Below are 21804 nucleotides of genomic sequence, written 5' to 3' on the forward strand. Positions count from 1 at the left end.
ATTTATTTTATGTTCAGTGGGAGAACATTGATGGAGAGTACTGGACCAGCAGGCCGTTTTCTTTTCTTTGTAAGATATTTATCACAGTTATTGGAGGTTAAGATCAGCCCCAGTGCTGCAAAAGTAAACAATCACAAACGGAAAGGTCTCCAGTCTTAGGGGGTGATTCTGACCCCGGCGGTACTAGACCGCCGGGGCCAGGGTCGGCGGGAGCACCGCCAACAGGCTGGCGGTGCCCCGCAGGACATTCTGACCGCGGCGGTTTGGCCGCGGTCAGAAGAGGAAAACCGGCGGTCTCCCGCTGGTTTTCCGCTGCCCTTCTGAATCCTCCATGGCGGCGCAGCGAGCTGCGCCGCCATGGGGATTCAGACACCCCATACCGCCATCCTGTTCCTGGCGGTTCGCCTGCCAGGAACAGGATGGCGGTATGGGGTGTTGTGGGGCCCCTGGGGGCCCCTGCAGTGCCCATGCCAATGGCATGGGCACTGCAGGGGCCCCAGTAAGCGGGCCCCACTTTGAATTTCACTGTCTGCATTGCAGACAGTGAAATTCGCGATGGGTGCAACTGCACCCGTCGCACCTTCCCACTCCGCCGGCTCCATTCGGAGCCGGCTTCCTCGTGGGAAGGGTGTTTCCCACTGGGCTGGCGGGCGGCCTTTTGGCAGTCGCCCGCCAGCCCAGTGGGAAACCCAGAATCACCGCAGCGGTCTTATGACCGCGGAGCGGTGTTCTGGAGGGGGGAACTCTGGCGGGCGGCCTCCGCCGCCCGTCAGAGTTAGAATGACCCCCTTAGTGTTTATTAAGCATTCGGCCATACCGAATGTGGCGCACTTTTACACTATGCACTATGATGCACTCTGGTGTGCACCACAGCAGAAGAGGACATTCCAAGTTACAAGATTATTATTATAAGAGTGTGTATTGAGTATTAGTTCATTATAGACGTGGGGCATTGTCCCACTCTATGACATGATGCACTTTTAGGTATTGTGCCCCCTGGCGCAGAAATAGACACCAAATCACATCAAATTAGTTGTTTCCAGTGCAGGCGTGAACTGCACCGGGAACAGCATTTAGTGAAAGACAGACTGGCAGTTTGAAGCAGTAGGTGTATCTTTCACTGTGCAGGGACCAACATAGCCTGAGTTTCAAAAGGGGTTGATCTGGATCACCTCTAGTAATCCTTCTTCCCCTTTCGAGAGATGCCCTGACGGGGCACGCCAAATGTGTGCCAGCTCTATGTAGTACACATCCAGTGCACTTTGTGATGGTCTCTTTGCCAGTGCTCCTGCATCTCTATTATGTGCAGGTGCAAAGATACACAAGGCGCCTCCACCTTACATATCGCCAACATCAATGTACTTTTACCTTCTGTGGGTTAAGACGTATTATCCCTTCCCCCAGAGGTGGCAACACACCATTGCGACTACGCCGAGAAGAGAGCCGCCTAATTATTAAACATGATACTGTTAATAATGGGCTCAATAAAGACTATGAATGGCATTTTTGGTTAATGTAAAGTATCTGGAATCCTGTGTCCTTTCCGCTTCTTAAGTACCTGCAATTATACTGTCCTCTAAGCCTTATAGCAAAATCTAATTTTTTGACCTTTTGCAAAAAGTGGAGTTTAGTTTGTTTTATGTAAATATAATTTCTTGAATTACTACTATGTTCTTTCCAGTTTGTAACGAAAATATAATCCCTTATTTTCTATGGATTATTGTGATACCTTCTGAATGCTCACACACTAGATCTTGTTAAATCAGTTTTTGACTAGACGGAACTCTTTATATTTATGTATTTATGTATCCTCCTGACTTACTGAAATGATAACCTTTTATGTCTTTTCTCTACCAAAATGGCGCTACCCAGCGCGTAACATGGGAGTCCTTCTTTTCTGTTTACTTTACTCCATTTGATACGCGTTTTTAAAACGCGACTCTAGACGCGGACGCGCCCGTTCTGTTCCCCGTGCTTCACTCTGATTTTCGGCCGTATTTGCACGGCACCTTAACTTTGCAGCTTTGAGGTAAGGGTCTCAGATTTAATAGCCTATCTAAGCGAACGCTGTTCCCTTTTGATAATCGCTACTCCGTTACCTAATTTCTGAATATTGAGACCACCCTATTGCCGCATCTGAACTACGATATACATAGAATGAGTCCCCGCCTGTTACGCGGGAGAAAGCGTGCCATGAAAATTTAAAGGGTTTACTGACTGACAGTAACCACCTAATACTATTGTTTTTGGCTAACATACTACATTCAATGAACCAATATGAAGCACTTTTCTTTTCTCTTCTCTTTTCACCTCTGTTTAAATTCCACAGACGAACCTCTCATCTCGAATAGTGTTAATGTTTTTTCTATATTCTAAACCATATGGTTTTTATTTTATACTGTACAAAATAATGTGCAATTCAACTTATGTAACTGGTTGTTAATACTGTGATGTGTTTTTCTTATTCCTGAACTAACTAGGTTGATCTATTAATTGAATATAAATTGTACAGCACACTTTTGCCAAACCATGAATGTTCCAACAGATAGAATATTTGTTGCCTTACAGAAAAGGACTATTTTAGTCTATAATCCATACATGTCTGCTCTCTCGCGTGTGGTATGTTAATCTAATTTTGTTTCCAACTCTATTTGCACCCGAGCACCTATATTTTTAACTTGATAACCTATACTCTTTTTTGGGATCTTAGAAGATAATTACGGACTTTTTGTTCCACTTCCCACCGCTTTCTCTTTTTCACCATAATTTCATGTAATGTCACCGATTGCTTTCTTACTCCTTTGGACCCTCAATACATCAGGGTCTGACCACAGTCACCATTCAGCACCTACGTATTACTTCCTTTTATTTAATACTTGGTTCTAACTATTCTATATTTGGACTGAGCACACTCTTTATGACTTATGCATGGGACTTCCTTTTATTAGCTAACCTTCTTGATGATGTCTTAATGACATCTCACCCTTTCAAAATGAATAACCTTGAACTACAATCTGTTATTTCTGTTTATTTTCAGCCTTGAGAAAGCCCCGGCAAATACATAGCCAGAGGGGGCGAAACACATGTTGGCTGATTCTCCTTTTTCCTTGGTTACTATATAATGTTTGGACCTTGGACCGCACTTCGTGTTTTGTTAACCAGTGACTGATTGTATAACTGGGCCTGCATTGTTGGCATAACAATAAAAACAATAATTTTCCAAGTGGGACTTCACCTTCTTTGCCTTAGAGGACGTGGGTCCCTGTCCTCTGGTTAAGTCCCCTACTCCACAAAACAGGCATCTATACAGGATACTAGTGGTTCTAGGGCCCTTCCATTTTTGGAGCTGCTGTTTACTTATAAATATATCAGCAGCATAAAAACTAACAATGAGACATGCTGTCTTTAAACCTACAGAATATTCTGAAAAAGATTTTTGTGAGGTCAAACTAAGCCAACAGACATCAATCTTACTTTTAGTATGCCAACAAGGGTTCAATTATACTCATAGACTATACCTCATTTTGAATATGTTATTTTTTCCTTTTTTTATTAACACAATTGCAAACCTCAAAATCACCATATTTTGTGAAACACCAAGCATGTTCACTTTTTTATTTTTAAAGGATGCTCACCGTTTTTGAGCCTACATTATGTCACCTAATTAGAGTGCAGTTCAAATGGGAACTCCTTGGACAAAGCATAGTTTTCATATGTATTCGTTTTTGTATTATGCTAAGTATGAACAGGCCTGGGCGAAATTTAAATTATGCCAGTGTAACTCAGATGATTTCAGGAATTTCACGTATTATATTGTATTGTAATAGTATTTATATGACCCTTACTACCCCTGATGAGGCGTCAAAGCGCTTTTCGGCGAGTAGCACGCTACTCCGGAACCCAAAAGGACTTAGTGGTGGATTAGTATATGGAAATATGAGTACAGTTTTATTATTTTTATGAGTTAATTTGAGCCGCGGATATGTGAGTTTGTTAGTTGGATTGACTTGAGTAATGAAGGGGTGGAGGAAGGAAGAATCCAGAAGTGTTAATTGGGAGTTTATGTTAATAGGATTTAGGCTTGGGATGAGTAAAGGGGGGGATAGAGGAGGGAAGAGTCTGTGGAAAGGGTTAGGGAGATCATAGTAGCATGGTGAGATAAATGAGGGAGAATTTAGTAGGATTGTTTGGGAGATCATGGTAGTAAAGTGAGGTTTGGGTGAGTTAGATGTGGAAGAGGGGGGAAGAGCTTAGGCAGGGTTATTTAGGAGATGAATGTAGTAGAATGGATTTGGGATGAGTCAGAGTGGGAATGGAGGATAGATTGATAGAGACATGACATATGGTGATGGGTAGACAAAGTGTGATATAAAATGAGATGTCAATATGAACATTTTAGAATGTTCCGTAAATGTGAAGGAATTTGAAATTGGAGGCTAAAATTAGGTTGGTTTATTTGTGGAAGCAGTACAAGTGCATCAAATAGAATGTAGTATGGTAGACTAGTGGCCTCAATCGAATTTAGAAAAGATCCAACCCTCCTATTAAAAAAGTGATTTGTTTTATATTGGTTTGTGAATTATTAAATACATTGTTAAGTATTTATGTATTTGTTTTAAAAAATGCTTGTTTCTTTATTTTTTTAATATTGTTTTGCAGATCAAATCATCTAAAATTCTGATGCTGGCGTCCCCTGCTTCAAGTAATGATTCTGTGGGAGTCCCAACTTTCCAATAGTGTTTCTTTGGGGGTCCTTGGGTCCCAGTAATCATTGGGTGAGGTTTACAGGAGTCAAAGGGTTGAGAACCACTGATCTAGAGTACAAACTATTAACATACAGAAACAGAATGGTACACGTCTGTTCATCTAATAAAGTGCTTGCCTACCAAAATGCTTCTTGGTATTAACACGGAAACGGGCTTTCAGCAATACGAGCCCACCCCTTGGAACAATTAGGTCTTCAGGTGCAAGAGGTGATCACTTGGGTGACCATGCACAGGTCGCAAGAGTACAGCCACTTCAGCGCCAAAGAGAGGACTGTCCACCTCCATGCATTTTATTGAAGGTAGTAACATTAGCCAGGCTAATACTGGTGAATTAAAGATCTCGCCTGTAACATGTGGATTAAGAGAAAGTCAAGGACCTTGTGAATTTAATACTATGATTGGTGAACTCGTAGCCACTGCATTTGTGGCAGAACTTATCACTATTCTATTGCTGACTGAAAACCAGTACAGCTGGTAGCACAGGGAATATATCGTAGAATTTACCACATTTTGTGCGTACTCCACACCTGAATTCTGTAGGTTCTGCATCAAAGTTAGCATAGTTTGAGGAAACCCAAAGCAGAAGTACCTGCAGTTATCCAAACAAGACACAAGAGTGGCTCTCAGAAAAAACGCTACACAAATTCAGACATAACACACCAAAACAAACTGACAATTTTTAGAATATATTGTCAGGTCATTACCAAGGTGCCCATATGGATGCCAAAGACAGATTTTAACTGACTACAATATACAGAATATGCAATGCCTTCAGTGGAACTGGCCAAGATCAAAACCTTTGCTGCTACCAATTTTTAGCCCACATCTGCTTCTCAATGGAAACAGGAACTTTGCCTTCAGTGTTTCTGCCCCGGACACTGATAATTCCAGTGGCAGTGTGCCACCATTTTACACAAAACTGGTTTGGTTCATGAGGCCTGTGCGTGTATCAATGAGTGATAACTATGGATGTGCTCTTCCAAGCAGCCAAGCTTTGATACTGCTTCAGATAAAAGGTATCATTTCACCATATCACAAGGCCCTGTATTTGGCAATATCGTTCCTTAGATGAATAGCTTCAAGCTGCTATGTTACAAGTTTTTATGTAAATGACAAATCTGATTGTTGTTCCAGAGGAGGTTGGAGGTAATCCTCAGATTTTTTTTTCTGCATTAAGGGATAGCTTCTTTCCTGCATTTCTTATCTGAGCATCATAATTCCAAAGCTTCCCACGGGATCAAGTAAGATGGTCTCAAAAAGCTGCAAGGTTTGAGTTTCTTCTGATTATTCAAGGTCTCGAGTTGGAGAATAATGCCTCTCATCCACCGATTCAAGCACTGGATCAAGACATGCGGTCTACAAATGCTCCAGTTTCGGTTCTCTGAAAGGAGGGAGAGCAATCAACAGATCCGCTCAGCTTAGCAAAACTCAATCGCGATGTAGCAGGTGGAGTCTTGTCACTGCATCTAGGTTCTGATTCTGGCAGACTTCCTACAGGTACAAAGCTACTATTCATTTGGGATGTGCTTAAACTCAGAACCTCTAGGAAACCAACTGATACCACCTTATTGCTAGGACTGGAAAGGGACTTGCCATATCCACATCACCAAATGCCCAAGGAGGACACATATTTGGGCATTCAAGGGACCACATTTCATGTGTCACCAAAAGTGCTCTTTCATTTCCCTTTCTGCTACCCAAGGCAAGCAGCTATCCAGAAAGGACAAGAGAGGGGCAGCATCTGTAGCGCAAACCGTCGCAAGACTGGGAAGAGTTTTGAAGGTTACGATATATGTTCAAGAGTGCAATTGTCTGTGTGAGTGCAAGTATGTTACGTTTATTACGCACTATTTATCAAATGACATTGTTTTGAGAATTTTACGTTATGCTTATTACATGAAATGTATGTAATTAGATCATCACGCTACTTCACGTAAATTTACAGCGAATGCAAAGGAACAACAGAATGCCAGCTACTGTTGTTCGCAGGGCTTTTGTTTTTTGTGCACTATATGTAGCGCACGATGCATCCTTATGTAAAAAATGATTTAAGAATGTATTTGAAGCTGGAATATAGTTCGAAATCACAGCTTTAGATAGGGTAACGTCACATCCAGTGCTTAATTTGTGGTTTTTGTTTCCGGTGCGGAGCACCGCCACTTATTTCTGAGGGCCAACGCTTATTTTTCAGCCTCATGTAATAACTGCAAGCAAAAGGCATATATGGGAAAGACGGAGGAAGAGAAAAACGAAAAAGCGTCACAAAGGGAGAAAGCAGAAAGCTGCAAGAGTGAGCTGAAGGGGCAGGGAGTGGCTTTAAATGGATTGAAGAGCCCGAGATAGCTTCAGGATTACGCTGCCTCAGTATTTGGTGCTCACACATATAATTGCAACAGCCGCACGTTTAAGAGGAGGGCTTTGAGCACCGGCACGTTTTTATTTGCAAATTAAGCACTGCTCACATCACGTCACACAAGGTGGATCAAGGAACAAGTGGGAAGTGAGGAGGCTGCGGCGTGCCCTGCACAAACTGCCACCAGGCTGAGGTGTGGAGCCAGAAGCCATTTACCAGGCTTCAGTGCCTGACGTTGGTGTGGTTCACCACCAGAGTATGATTTAGAAGCCCTTGCCCTCCTCAGATGCAGTGCATCACGCGCTCCTGCACCTTCGGAGCAAGTAGAGCTGCATACAGGATTGTGTAGTGCCTGCACCCAGGCGAACTCATTATCAGTGTTTGGAAAGGGGCCCAAGAGATACACCCCCTCCTCTGCTAGGAGCAGTGGTCATGCCAAGGATGACACATGGCAAAGGGGTTAGGTACAGGGGGGGAGGGGCTGCGGGAAAGGTTAGATAGGGAGAGTTGCAGAGTTATATTAAAGAATAGTCTGATCAACTTCCTGGCTCCGGGGTCGTCTTTAGGGACCCACACTACAGATTGGAGCCTGAACCAGCTGCCTGAGCTGTGCTAGAAAGATTCTACTGATGCCCACAGTGCTGACACCGATAAAGGTATTGGCTGAATCAGAAGCGCTCCCTGTAAGTGTTAATTGCGTTAAAGTTGAGAAGGAGGAGGTTGTTTTTTTGGGAGGACTTACCCATGTCCGACACTGATTTTGATTTTCGAGTGGGAAAAGGGACTACCAACGGTTGTTATCTTGTGAACACTCTGGATAATGCAGGCCAACCTAATATTAAACTATCTACCCCCCTTCTTGTCCATCTCTACTGCCCCTATATCGCAGTTCATCACCCCTTGGGGGGCTCCTCTCCAAATCATAACATGATCACTTTTTATTTCCAAGCACACAGTTGAATACAAACAATGGACCAGGGGGTGTTCCATCAGAATCTCTGTTTGGTATTGATAACATTTTATTCTCCATTCTGTCTCTTGAGAGAAATCAGTGTCCAGCTCCAATCATGTACTAGAAAAGTTGTGAGTGATTCATGCAAATCCTATTGTGAAAAGCATTAATGATAATGTCAAGAGGGGCAAAGGATGCCTTTGTCCAAGTTGGCAAACCAGTGAGAAATGTGGTGCTCCCAATGAATAGTTGTAAACGTGTTAATGGGGATCTCTACTTAAGCATGCTATTTGGGGACCATAGTCGGAATTTCCCCCAGACACTGATAGTGTTTAGATTTTCCTGATGTTTAAAAAAGGGTTGTTAGACCTGCATCTTTTGGCATGTTTTCCCCGCCTTTTAGATGGTGTGCAGGGCTCTGTTTTTGGTGATTTATTGTTTCTGTGCATTTTACCACTGCAGATCAGTACTAAAGTGCAAGTGCTCCCTGTGTAAATTGCATTGGGGATTGGTTTACCCATGATTGTCATATATGATTTACAAATAAGTCCCTAGTAAAGTTCAATATGTGTGCCCAGGTCCAGTGTAGGAAAGTACCCCCTCTTTGGCAAGTTACGCCCAATTTCTGCCTGATGTCAGTGTGTTTTTGACTGTGTCACTGGAATCCTGCCGGTCAGTACCCCAGTTCTTATGGTTTATGGCCTGCTAGTCAGTGTGTTTCACTGTTTTCTAAATTGTCACTAGAGACCTGCTAATCAGGACCCCAGTGCTCATGCTCTCCCTGTTTCCAAATTTGTCACTACATACTGGTAACTCAATATTTCACTCCAAATTGTCATACTGGTCCCCCCTTATAAGTCCCTACTAAATAGTACTCAGGTACTCAGGGCAATGGGTTTCCAGGGGATCCCTATGTGCTGCAGCATTTCTTTTGCCACCCATAGGGAGCCCAAGCGAAGGCTTCTACAGGACTGCCATTGCAGCCTGTGCGAAATAGTCCATTTTCACTGCACCAGGTCACTTATAAGTATAAGTCATCTGTACATCAGGTCTTCCAACCTTGAAGGCTGGGTGCAAAGTACCTGTGTGTGAAGGCACCCCTGCACTAGCAGAGGTGACCCAATGTCCTCCAGGCCCATTTTCCCGGACTTCGTGAGTGCGGGGACGCCATTTTGTGCATGCACTGGACATTGGTCAATATCTATGTCCAGCTTCACAATAGTAACCCCAAATATGGCCATGTAAGGTGTCTCACAACTGGAAATTGTACCCCAATACTGATTCCAGTATTGGTTGCACAATCCCATGCACTCTGGGGGCTCCACGGTGGATGCCCAGTACTGCTATACCAGCCTTCTGAGGTTTTACAGGCAGCCACAGCTGCTGCCACCTCACAGACAGGCTTCTGCCCTCCTGGACCATGAGCAGCTCAGTCCCAGGAAGGCAGAACAAAGCATTTCCTTTGGGAGAGGGGTGTTACAGGCATGGGAGGGATATCCTCCCAGAGCCTTTGGAAATGCTTTAAAGGGCACAGATGGAACCCTCCTTGCATAATCCAGTCTACACCGATTCAGGGACCCCCCAGTCCCTGCTCTGGTGCAAAACTGGACAAAGGAAAGCGGGGTGATCATTCCTCGATCCATCACCACCCCAGCAGTGGTGCCCAGAGCTCCTCCATAGTGTCACTGGGTTTTGCCATTTTGGATTCCAAGGTGGTGGGGCACTCTGGGAGCATCTGAGTGTCCAGTGCCAGCAGGTAATGTCAGAGATCCCTCCTGATAGGTGCATGCCTGGTTAGGTGACCAATCCCTGTATCAGTGCTAATTAGAGCATGCATATTGTTCATTGTTATTTGAATGAGCCATCATTACTTTTAAATAACTTACTTTATGTCGTATCAAAATTCAATTGTTATGGATTGAGGAATATTTACTTATATAATGTGAATATTGACATGTATAAACCACGTGTAATTATGGTTTTTGTATGGCTATTATATTTATGATTGGACGTATTTGTTTTTTTTCTATACGATGAATAGTTTTTTTCAATATTCGGACCAACACTAATATCATGTCTGTTTAAACTTCATTTTTTGTATTCTCTTATTGGTCCTTGTCAAGTATTTTGGAATTCCCAGTACACCACCCTTATTGGGCTTTAAGGATTTTCTCTTTTCACTTTTTTCTATATTTACCTTTTCTGTGGTTTGTTCACTCTTTTCTTGACTAAATATACGGTGGAATCCAGTCCGTCCCTTTGCTATAATTACTTTTTGGATGGCCATTCTTTTCAGTCCGTCCTTTTATTTTCATGCCCTGGAACACCGATTTTCGGCGTTACCATTTACTTTCTATTATGAATAGTTTCAAGATGGCCGCCGCTGTTGTCTGCCATCTATTTTTGGTTACCCTTTATACTACCCGGATTTCCGGGTTATTTCAAGTATCTTTATGATACTTCAAACGGGGGTTCCGATCGGTCCTTCACGCATTGTGACCGTCGTTCCACTTCCGCCGGCCCTGCAAGTACTACAACGGTCGCTCTGACCGCATTACTTACTACGAATTTAGCCCGAATTACACACCTGCCAGCTTTTCGGTAAGACACTTTTTTCTTTTGTTTGTGCCATGGGATGGTGCTTTCATTTAGGGTTCTTTTAACTCCAGAGGCGCATTGCAGTCAGTACCGTGCCTTTGACATGATTGTCTATTATCGCCACATGCCTTAATTTTAAATTTACATTACACACTGGATAATGGGCACTTCATGAGTCTACCTTTGGTTATTTTCTCCTGGCATTTCTTTCCCTTTGATTCTTGGTTCTAATTACAACCATTATTCTAATTGACTCATGTTTCTTCCCCGCTAGGCATTTTATTTCTTGCTGCATTTTCGATTATTGTGACCGACTGGATACCATTGTGGTATTCTTAATTTACATGCACTATTCTTTACACTATCTTTCTTGACATCAAAAATCCAATTTGCACAAGGTGGAAACTTTGTCTTCCTAGTTTCCTGTTTTGGATATTCCAACTTAACACATTATCTCTTCACATTGTCTTTTTGAGTTTCAGACTGGTTATGCACTGGGTGAAAATCGTATCTTTCTGCCTTTCATAGCATTGATACATCTTTTCTTACTTTTCCTGTTTTTCCTGGTGGTTTTTTCACATACTTGCTTGAGTTTTGTAATACATTTGTCATTTAGATATGGTATCCTCTATGTACTTTCACGCGCTTTTACTCTGCTTCCAACACTGTTTCAGATCGTGTTGGTATGTAGTACTTTATTTTTCTTGCATCCATGCAATTATGTCCTTCCCTTTTCTTACATTTTGTATACCTGTGTTCTATGTCATATTACAGCCCTGAAGAAGCCCCCTTGGTGGGCGAAACGCATTGGCTGTCTATTTTCTGTACCATATGCCGCATTTACAGAACTGTGCGAATACCAAATATTGGACTTGAAAAGAATTAAAAGGAAGATTTATTTCATCTTTACTACTGGAGTACTGGACTCTCTTTTTACTGTATCCAATGGTTTGCTTGTCTGGTGGTGCACCGCCTATTTGGGTTTTTTCCCCCTATCAGTGCTATTTACGGTCTCTTCTCTGGGTGTTTCTTCAGATTCTGATTGCAAGACTCCAGCAGAACTCCTCTGCATCCTTTACTTCATCTTATACTGACGGATAAACCACTGACCAGGAACTCAACAACTTGCAATAAAGAAGCAAAGACGACTTCTGCAACCTTGTAACTTCAGCTCCTGCCAGCAACTGCAACAGTTTCCAGGCTGTGCATCCTCCGAGGACTGCCTGTCTTCAGCCTGCACCAGAAGATCCAAAGGAATGTCCTGTGGAGTGATGGAGTCAATTCCCTGCTTCAGCAGGCACCCCTCTGCAGCGATGATCGGTGCTGTGGGTCCCCTCTCCAGATGACGAGCATGGATCCAGCAACAGAGGTAGTGGACTAAAATGACCCTGACAGTCTCAAGGTCCAGCTCTTCAACTTTAGTGGAGGTAAGAGCTTGCCTCCCCATGCAAGACAGTACCCCGTGCACCGCTTGACTTGCAGTTGCCAAGGCTTGTGTGCGACCTTCTGCAAAGTTCTTTGTGCACAGCACAGCTTAGGCCCCCAGCACTCCATCCTATGATGCACAGCTTCCTGAATGGATCTCCGGTGGCGTGGGATCACTTTGTGTTGTGCTGCGTGGGCCTCCATTTGCACCTCCTTTGTCCCAGTGCTGTGGGACTCCTCTGCACACTGCCGGGTCTTCTGAGAGCTCTCTGAGTTGCTGAGAGCTCCCTATGTCTCCGCCCCCTGGTTCGAGGCCACCAGGTCCCTCCTGGTCCCAGGCACCGCCATTTTTTGCTAACAGCGAGCTTTGCAGGTGCCAAGGCTTGTTGGCAGAATCAAGTGACACAAACCAGGCTTCAATCACCCATCTGGCGTGAGGCGTCTTCTGCACCAAACAGGAACCCGCATCTGTCTTCTTTGGTGCATAACTTACTTTGTCTTCTCACTGCTTGTTCTCCTTTTGCACCTTCTTCTGGGTTAGCATGGGCTCCTGTTCTCCCTGTACTCTTCAGTGCTTGTTGAACTTGGTCACCTTCTTCCACAGGTCTTCAGGTCCAGGAATCCATCATTGGTGTCTTGCAGTCTCTTCTGGTTCTTGCATTATCTTCTATCACAACTTCTTGCGTGTTTCAGGAAACTTAATGTGATTTACTCCTGTTTCCTGGGCCCTGGGGTGGGGTCTATTACGTACCTTTGGTGTTTTCTTACACTCCCAGTGCCCCTCTACACACTACTCTTGCCTAGGTGGGAAACCGACTTTCGCATTCCCCTATTCTAGTATATGGTTCGTGTTCCCTCTAGGCCCACTGCAACCTATTGTGATTTTCACTGTTTGCACTGTTTTCTGACAGTGTACTTACCTGTTTTTGGTTACTAGTGTATATATTTTGTATAATACTTACCTCCTAAGGGAGTATAGTCTCTACGGTATTTTTGGCATTGTGTCACTAAAATAAAATACCTTTATTTTTGTAACACTGATTATTTTCCTTCATGTGTGTACTACAGTGGTATTGCAAGAGCTTTGCATGTTTCCTAGTTCAGCCTTGGCTGCTCTGCCTACAGCTACCTCTAGACAGCATGGCTTCTAGACACTGACTACATTTCACTGATAAGGGATAACTGGACCTGGTATAAGGTGTAAGTACCTTTGGTACCCACTACAAACCAGGCCAGCCTCCTACATCCACTAAATCAAATGCTACTAGTGTGCCTGCAGCAGTGATTGTGCTATCCACGATTAGCCCTGTAAACATGACTCGGACCTGCGACTGCAGTGTCTGTGTGTGCGGTCTGGTACCAATTCAACCTGGCAAGTGTACCCACTTGTCAGGCCCAAACCTTCCCTTTTACTACATCTAAGTCACCCCTAAAGTAGGCTCTAGGTAGCCCCATGGGCAGGGTGCAGTGTATCTAAAAGGTGAGACATGTACTGATGTGTTTTACATGTCCTGAAAGTGAAATACTGCCTAAATCAGTTTTCACTATTATAAGGCCTATCCCTCCCATAGGTTAACATGAGGACTGCCTTTAAATATCTTTTAAGTGCAGTTTCCCTTTGGGAGGAGATAGAGATCAGATAGCGATAGAGTTTGGGGCCTCTGAACGCACAATTTAAAACTACATCTTTTGATAGAGTTGGTTTTTAGATTGTCTGTTTGAAAATGTCGCTTTTAGAAAGTGGGCATTTTCTTGCTTAACTATTATGTGCCTCTGCCTGCCTGTGAAATCCAAGTCTGGGTCAGACTGACAGTTGGGCTGTTTGTGATTTCCCTGTAGACTGTGACACAGAGGAAGCTGGGGTGCAGCCTCAATATCCTGATGAGTCTCCTATGCTAGATTGGGAAGGGAAGAGGTGACACCTGCACCCGAAAGGGCTGTGCCTGTCCTCATACAATTCAGTCTCTGGCAGCCTGGAGTGTGTCTGGAGCCAGACCTGGGCAAGGCAGGATCTTATGAACAACAGAGGTTTTACTTTGAAGTTTGCCTCCTTAAGTAGTGAACTTAAAACCCCAGACTTTTAGAACACTTCTCGATCAAGATGAACCCTGCCAAAGAGAAGACCTGAAGGGCTGGAGGATGAGTACTGCCCCTTTGCTGTGTGTTCTTTGCTGGGTTGACCTGCAGTTGCTGCTTCTGCCTTAAAGAGAGCAAAGACGGAACTTTGCTGTGTATGCTTCTTGTGAAGTTTCTACGAGGGCTTGGAGTAGAGCTTGCCTCCTGTTGAAAGTCTCAGGGATATCAAAGAGTTCAGCTTTTTCTGCCTTCAGCACCGGGAACTTGTGTTTTGTGCTGCAACAGAAGAAAAACCACTGCGAGGATGTCAGCGACACTGCTGTCTGCATCGCCGCACAGAGCACTGCCCTACTGTGCAATGCAACCCTGTACTCCCTGACGCAGTCACGGAGTCACTGCTTGCACCAAAACCCGTGGGCCCCGCACTCTGCAGCGTTGGCATTCTCGATGACACCGCTCCACGCTGACAGCGATGCCCCTGCCTGTACCATTGCCTAAGGACAACGCTCGTGAGGTACATAAAGCACCGCCCGGCATCGCAGCACTGGTACACTGACGCCAGTGCCATAGACTCAAACATCGTCAACAGACACCCCTGTCTGCACCGTGACCTGTGGGTGCCACATAGTGCTGCATAGAGCCTGCCCTATGCCGTACCGTCACCTTGGGCCTACCGACGACAGTGCTTCAACAATGACGATGCCGCGACTGACACCCTAACCTGGAGACAGCAGATGTGACACGTCTCACTTCACACCACATCCCTGGTCTCATCACTGCAACAGGATGCCATCTCCGAGCGCTGCCTGCACAGCAGCCTATTTGCACCACATGTCGCACTGTTCCGCTTCGCACTGCAGCCCGACTCCTTTAACGCCAGCGTGTGGTTTCATTGTATTACTGTGTGTTATGTTTAAACACTTTACGCAATGCTTCTGAGATAAGACTGTCTGCTCGTGCCAAGCTAACAAGGGGGTGAGCAGGGGTTATCTGAGCTGGGTAGCTCCCTTATCCTGATTATAGTAAGGTTCCCACTCTTGGACAGACTGCAAACTGACTGCCACCAACTAGCGACCCTATTCCTAACAAGGGTCTAGAAAATGGGATACGAAATCAGGGAAAGAGAAGGGATCAGTGGCTCAGTCAGGAGAAGGGGCTGTGAGGTGTGTAAGGTTCATATTAACTTTATAGAAATGCAAAATTCTTTCCATGTACAGAGCTGCTTAAAGCAAGAGTCCAAGTAAGAGCCCTCTTTGGTGGGGCATATAGGGTGCTATAATGAAACAAACTTAAAAAGTACAGAAGGATTACAAAACATAAAATGAAAAAAAATGATCTTTCCCGGCTGTCCTGACATGAACAGTCCTGTTGAGGTGACACTAATGACACTGGAAGACAGTACTTCGTCTCGTCCCCCAAATAAGACTTGCTTGGATGACTGCAATCCCATAGTGGAAGAGAAGGGTAGGGCAATCTTAGTTGATCCTCCTATCCTCCCTGTGGCTCCGCCATGCCATCTGGGTCTTCTATATCTTGCACCTAGTGCTTCATTTTTTTCACTGGGGGGAACGGGGCCTCGGAATTGTCGCTCCTCAACTGCCACCTGTTGTCGAGGGGCAAAGCACATTGTGGCCCATATAAACTTTGTTGCTTTGCATAAAGTGGGTAGTACTTATTTGGGTAAAAATGGGCAACAAAGTAATTCAATCATTGAATGATCGAAATGATGAAGAACAAGGTGCCAGAACAGCTCAGGCTAATAAATCTTGAGGCAGATTTAAGAAAAGTGGCGCTGCACCCAGTGCCACCCCACTATCCTGGAACCCCTTAGCACCCCACTACCGCTACCATGTGTGCACCGTATTCAAAATACGGCCCACCATGGCACAGGGTAGGAGACAATAGTGCCTGAATTGTTGATGCTATTGATGCACTGTTCAACCCTGAGCAGTACATCGAGCCTCATTATAAATAATGGTGCACCCCCTTTTTAAAGCCTGCTGTGAGCAGGCATTTAAAATGCCGAAAAAAATGATGCAAAGAAATATTTCAGATTTCTTTGCTCCATTGTGTTCCTCCCTCTTATGGGGGAATGCCTCCCTTGCATACATTTGAAATAGGTTGGGTGGGACACTTGTGTCTTGGAATTTGGTGGCCTGGGACATGATGAGGCAAACTGATTTTTTTGTCTTTTAACCCACTAGTTGTATGTTTACAAGAAACCTGGTCATGTTCAGAGCTTACATTTGCCGATTATTGTGTATTTTCTTGCAATGCAAGGCATTCTGAAAGGGGTCATCCCAATGGGAGGGTGGCAATCTAATTTAAGAATACTGTGAACTGAAATTAAGAGGTTTTTCTTCATCATTCTAATTTATGCCTCTGCTTGAAGTTGGATGTGAGAGGCTGTCCCACCTTTTTTCTGTTGAACGTTTCTCTAGGGAAATCCTTTGACAACTCGGTGAGTTGCATCCATGGACTCAACATTGTCTCTTATGCCAGCAATACCCAGCTCATCCTATCCCTCACAGACAACACCACCATTGCAGGAACCAGCTTCCAAAACACCATGACCGTCATCACCACCTGGATGAGGACCAACTGCCTACAGCTAAAATCAGACAAAATGGAGCCCTCTCCCTGAGATGGCGGGGTGGCCTGCCACCCTCAGTCCCCTGGCCACACCCACCTACCAGTCATGCAACCTCGGGATTATCCTGGATAAACAACTGGCCTGAACCAACAGATCAACACCATCTTATCTGCCTGCTTCCACATCCTCTGCATGCTCCGCAAGAACTTCCGATGGATCTCCATCTCTACCAGGAAAACAGTCACCCAGGCGCTCATCTCCACCCGACTCGACTAGCGTAACTCCCTCTACACTGGAACCACAAAACAGCTCATGAACCACCTCCAGACCATCCAGAACGTGGCAGCAAGACTTATCCTCGACCTCCCCAGAAGAACCAGCATCACTCCCCACCTCAGGGGCCTCTCCTGGTTCCATGTCGAGAAAAGATGACTCTCCAAGGTCCCCATGCATGTATACAAGTCCCTCCACAACGCCAGGCCTACCTACATCAACAAACACCTCACATTCCACCGACCGACCGGAGAACTCCACTTAGCATCCCTTGCCCAGGCCCATGTTCCCTGCATCTCTGCAAATGCTTCGGAGGTCGTTCCTTCTCCCACCTCACCTCCAGGTCCTGGAATGGCCTCTCCCTCTGCCTGCGCACCTCCCCTTCTCTGAAGGACTTCAGAAAGAAGCTCAAGACTTGGCACATCGACCCCTCTCGAAAGCCCAACCAGCTCTGCAGCATCCCCCCCTAGCTCCTGGAGACCCCCGTGGATTACAAGTTTGTGCTCTACAAGACGCTTGATTGATTGATTGATTGATTTCTTGCTATTGTATATGACATCAATATGGCCAAAGTTTGTCCCTTGTTAATATTCATGGGTTATTCAAATTCAAAGGTTTCTAATGCAGCCTCCTCAAACTTTTCTAATGTTGAAAAAGAAGAAGTGAGGTATATACAGGAGATCTCTTTACCAGAACAAATTAGAACAGATAAATGTGGTTTCCTGTTACTTGAAATTCTGGAGAAGTAAGATTTGGTTATTTTGAATGGAAGACCTCCATTTGGGGATCCTGCCTCCTATATTTTTCATTCAAATTCTACACAGAGTTTACTTGATTATGTCATAGTATCTTTTCAAATGTTTGGGGCTTGTCAGGAATTTACTGTGCGTGCAACCACTATGAGTGATCACAGCCTAAGTGGTACAACTGTGGCGTTTAATCTCCATGAATTAGTTCCATGTAATGTATCCTTGGGCAAGATTGGCTTTAATAAGTAGGATGGTCGTACCTTTTGGGCAGCCTCGAATATTGCGAACTTAAATTCAAAAATTAATGGTGTTTGTAACATTTTAAATGAGCTTGTAGGGGATGACCTTATATATGTTTATGAATCCCACATGGATGGGTTTTGAAAATTAGGCTTAATGGATGAAGGCCCCTGGCAATTAAAAAAGTGTAACCCTAAATCGGAGGTGTTAAATCATGAAATAAGTTACTTGATAAGGAGACAGTATTTGTTGTTTTCCTTGACAAGACAGCATGGAATTGATTGTCTCAAATGTATAATATGTAGATTCAAAGCAGAAGAGTGTGGGAGGGAAAGTGATGCTTAGTGGATCAACCTAAAAGAGGCTGTGAATACTAGGAATTCAAGGAAATTATAGTGCTTGGTTGCTGCATACTGCGGCTTTAGGGTGACTGCGCATACAATTCCTATCCCTGAAAATGTCTGGGTGGGATATATCACCAAGCTGTATTCTAGCAATACTGAGGAAGTTGATCCATTGGTGCTCTGTGTGGATGAAGAGATGTTTGTGGCGTATGGTGCTCCCTCCATAGGTGAGATTGTTGGTTTTATAAAAAAAATGCCCGAACATTTGTAGTGATGGGGCACGAGGTCTCTTTTGAGGTTATCAAAAAGGAGCCTGCAGCATGGGTATCTTTTCTTAGTCCACTTTTGGCATATTGTCAATGATCGTCTTGGAAGGGCAGTGTTATTGTGCTGTTGTACAAAAAGGGACCTAAATCTTCTTCTGCAAGTTTTAGACAGATAGCACTATTGGATGTGACTTGCAAATTTTTTGTCAGGGGTGTACTCTTCCACTTACTACAATTGGCTAAAGAAAATAGGATCATTCCTCCGGAACAAGCTGATTTTAGGAGGAATCATAGTACTATTGATAATATTGCTATCCTCCAAGCAAGAGATAATTGAGAAATTTTCTCTTTCTTAGTTTATGTCTGTGTACAAAGCTTTCATTGATTTCTATAAAGCTTCTACATCTGGTTAAAATTCAAAATGGCCAAAAGCTGTTTGTTGGCTTCCCTGTTGTTATTCCTCTGTGTATATATACATATATATATTATATATAATCTTCCCAGCTTCCTAAATCAGGCACAGGGGGACTCTCCAAAAGTTGGTATAATGTCTATTAGTACCCTACTATATGCAGAGGATAAGACTGTTAGAAATGGGGTCTTTGGTTGACAGTTAGGTTACCCCCTGTCCAAGCAAGAACCCTCACTCTATTCAGGGTGAAGGAGAATCACACTCAGTTAACCCCCACTCACCTCCTTGATAGCTTGGCACGAGAAGGCAGGTTTAACTTCGGAGACAATGAATGTGTACCAACACACAGAGTAATACAGTAAAAACACTACAAAATGACTCAGAGGATTTGAAAAATAGCCAATATTTATCTGAACAAAACAGGACCAAAATGGAAAAATACAACATACACAAGTCCAGTTATGAATTTTTAAAGATTAAACTAAAAAATAGCACTTAGAAACATAAATGCTTCGATGAGGTGGTATTACGGCGCCGGTCATGGAGTCACAGAGACCCCCAGATACAGTACCTTAGTTAAATGTGGAAACAAGCCGGTGCACGGAGTCGGGGATCCCAGCGTTGCTGGATCGGAGTCGGCATTGGTTCTGGTGCTGAGGAGCGAAGGCATCATGAAGTGGCTTTGGGTCCTTGCTGCGGAGCGGTGGAGGTAAGGAGGTGTTGGTGCAAAGCATTGAATCTTCATACTTCAGGTGGAGTCGATTTCCGGTGGTCACAGTGGTGCAGCGACTTCTACGGAGTTGCGGACTTCGGCATGGCTGCAGCAGCATCTCATCTGTGTGATCGTCGCACTCCAGCAAGGAGCATGGCTTCGGTTGCAGGTGGCATCATGGGATTCGGAAGCGGCATTGGTCTGAAGTCATCTGAAGTCAGTTTTCTTGGTTTTTCACCAGCTTCTCCTTTCAAGGGTCCAGGAACTGGATAGTGCATCACTTGGCAGGGCAGGAGTCTCTGCACAGAGTCCAGATGCTGGCAGAGGAAGTCTTTGATGGCCATGCGACTTCAGAACAGGGGGCAAGCTCAGTCCAAGCCCTTGGAGACTCTTCTCAAGAAGGAATATACCACAAAGTCAAGTCTTTGTCCCTTAACAGGCAGAAGCAGCAACTGCAGGATAGCCTGACAAAGCACAGTCAAAGTCAGGGGCAGCACTTCCCCTCAGGTCTTTAGCTCTTCTCCTTGGCAGAGGTTCCTCTTGAATCCAGAAATGATCTAATTTTCAGAGGTTTTGGGTCCAATACTTATACCCCTTTCTGTCTTTGAAGTAGGCAAACTTCGAAGAAAGGTCTCTCTTGTTTGTAAGATCCCGCCTTGCCCTGGCCCCAGACACACACCAGGGGGTTGGAGACTGCATTGTGTGAGGGCAGACACAGCCCATTCAGGCGTAAGTGACCACTCTTCCCTTGCCCTATAGCCCAGATGGCTCATCAGAATATGCAGGCTACACCCCTGCTCCCTTCATGTCACTGTCTGGAAGAGAGGGCAAACAGACCAACTGTCAAACTGACCCAGACATGGAATCCACAAAACATGCAGAGTCACAGAATGGTTTAAGCAAGAAAATGCCTACTTTCAAACCCATAATCTAAAAATAACATTTACTAAAAGATGTATTTTTAAATTGTGAGCTCAGAGACCATAAACTCCATACTCCTATCTGCTCCCAAAGGGACTCTGCACTTTAATAATATTTAAAGGCCGTCCCCATGTTAACCTATGTGAAAGATAGGCCTCGCAACAGTGAAAACAGAATTTGGCAGTATTTCACTGTTAGGACATATAAAACACATCAGTATATGTTCTACCTTAAACATGCGCTGCACCCTGCTCATGGGGCTACCTGGGGCGTACCTTAGGGGTGCCTTACTTGTAGAAAAAGGGAAGGTTTAGGCCTGACAAGTGGTTACACTTGCCAAGTCGAATTGACAGTTTACAACTGCACACACAGACACTGCAGTGGCAGGTCTGACCCATGTTTACAGGGCTACACATGTGAGTGGCACAACCAGTACTGCAGGCCCACTAGTAGCATTTGATTTACAGACCCAGCGCACCTCTAGTGCACTTTACTAGGGACTTACTAGTAAATCAAATATGCCACTCACAGATAAACCAATCACCAAGACAATTTACACAGAGAGCATATGCACTTTAGCACTGGTTAGCAGTGGTAAAGTGACCAGAGTCTTAAAGCCAATGAAAACAGGTCAGAAATAATAGGAGGAAGGAGGCAAAAAGTTTAGGGATGACCCTACAAAAAGGGCCAGACCCAACAATTACTATAATTGAGTTTCCCTTTATTCGCTTACAATGTCACCTTTCTACCTTGTTGAAGTATGCAGAAGCCCACTTCTTGAAAATAAACATCTCCAAAAGTAAAATCTTGATTTTTTGTAAGAAAGGAACAAGAACGAGGAGGGAGTTTAACTGGTATTTAGGAGAAGACAAACTAGAAAAGGTGGACGCGTACCTTTATCTGGGTAAGATTTTTCTAGTAGTGGGCCAGATGATGACCATAGTATTAGGGCCCTTCCACAACAAAACACCCTTAACCAATGCTATCAAACGTGAGGGAGGTGACATTTTTGTTGGGTTAAACATTTCCCTTCATTATGTTATACATGTGGGGTGTTCGATACAGAACTTTGGTGTATTTTTTAGGGAATTGAAGGACACATTTTCCATCACATTTGCAACTTA

The 21804-nt window shown here is 44.3% G+C and overlaps 1 protein-coding gene and 1 long non-coding RNA gene across 2 annotated transcripts in view; one reads left to right on the forward strand and one right to left on the reverse strand.

The window, feature by feature from the left end:
* Window positions 1–21804, reverse strand: part of LOC138299622 (corticotropin-releasing factor receptor 1) — a 1731194-nt gene that overhangs the window by 142995 nt on the left and 1566395 nt on the right. The gene's annotated exons all lie outside the window — the stretch shown is intronic.
* LOC138299623 (uncharacterized) overlaps window positions 10533–21804 on the forward strand; it is a 191352-nt gene continuing 180080 nt past the window's right edge. The window contains exon 1 of the long non-coding RNA XR_011204795.1: window positions 10533–10672. This is a non-coding gene — a long non-coding RNA (uncharacterized lncRNA). The remainder of the gene's footprint in view (window positions 10673–21804) is intronic.

Source organism: Pleurodeles waltl, chromosome 6, assembly GCF_031143425.1.
Source record: "Pleurodeles waltl isolate 20211129_DDA chromosome 6, aPleWal1.hap1.20221129, whole genome shotgun sequence".
Lineage (NCBI taxonomy): Eukaryota > Metazoa > Chordata > Amphibia > Caudata > Salamandridae > Pleurodeles > Pleurodeles waltl.